The sequence below is a fragment of the Sinocyclocheilus rhinocerous genome, unplaced genomic scaffold (genome assembly GCF_001515625.1).
Source record: "Sinocyclocheilus rhinocerous isolate Xijiao unplaced genomic scaffold, SAMN03320098_v1.1 scaffold146, whole genome shotgun sequence".
NCBI classification, from domain to species: Eukaryota; Metazoa; Chordata; class Actinopteri; order Cypriniformes; family Cyprinidae; genus Sinocyclocheilus; species Sinocyclocheilus rhinocerous.
The window spans coordinates 2,271-3,367 of NW_015649783.1; positions in this window are offsets into that span (position 1 = coordinate 2,271).

Below are 1,097 nucleotides of genomic sequence, written 5' to 3' on the forward strand. Positions count from 1 at the left end.
CAGGTCCTTGTCTCTGCAGTGTGATTATTAAAGGGTTAGTTCACCCAAAAATGAAAATTAGTGAAAAGTGAAAAAAGTGAAAATGAAAAGTGTTTATTACGTTTGAAATATGGATATTTGTCTGACAAAAATGCATGGATTCGCTACAGGAGGCCTTCATTCACCCCCCGGAGCCGTGTGAGGCACATTTTATTACGGATGCGCTCGCTTTATTTAACGTGTTTTGGACTGTTAAACAGAAACACCCACCCACTACAATGATAGAGCTTAGAAGAGCCAGGACAATTTGTAATATAACTCCGACTGGATTTGTCTGAAAGAAGAAAGTCATATACACCTAGGATGGCTTGAGGGTGAGCAAACACACGCACACAGCTGCTCTCGTCTCACTAGGAGGGATTCCCTGGCATTCAGTGTCAGGCTGAAGTATGTGTGTGTGTGTGTGTGTGTGTTTTACCCCAGAGCAGAGCTGTTGCGCGCTGGAGACACGGGTTGAGGTTCCTGTAAGGTTAATGTCACTTCCAGGTCGTTTTATATAGTTATTATCAGGAGTCATTTGAATCAGTTCTCTGATGACACGTGGAGCAAAAACATCCAGACTACTCCACTGAAACAGAGAAACACCAACACACGCATTTAAAAACATGCTGCACTACAACAACTTCACATTTTTAGGGAATTAATTAGACCATTTTTAGACGTTTTTGAAAGAAGGCCCTCCAGCTCGCTAAGGCTGCATTTATTGGATAAAAAATACAGTAAAATGCAGTAATATTCTGATGTATTATTAGAATTTAAAATAACTATTTTCTATTTGAATATATTATAAAATGTAATTTATTCCTGCATCAGTATCACATGATATTTCAGAAATCATTCTAATATGTGACCCTGGACCACAAAAGCAGTCTTAAGTCGCTGGGGTATATTTGTAGCAATAGCCAACAATACATTGTATGGGTCAAAATTATCCATTTTTCTTTTATGCCAATTAAGCAAAGATCATGTTCCATGAGGATATTTTGTAAATTTCCTACCGTAAATATATCAAAACTTAATTTTTGATTAGTAATATGCATTGCTAAGAACTTCATTTG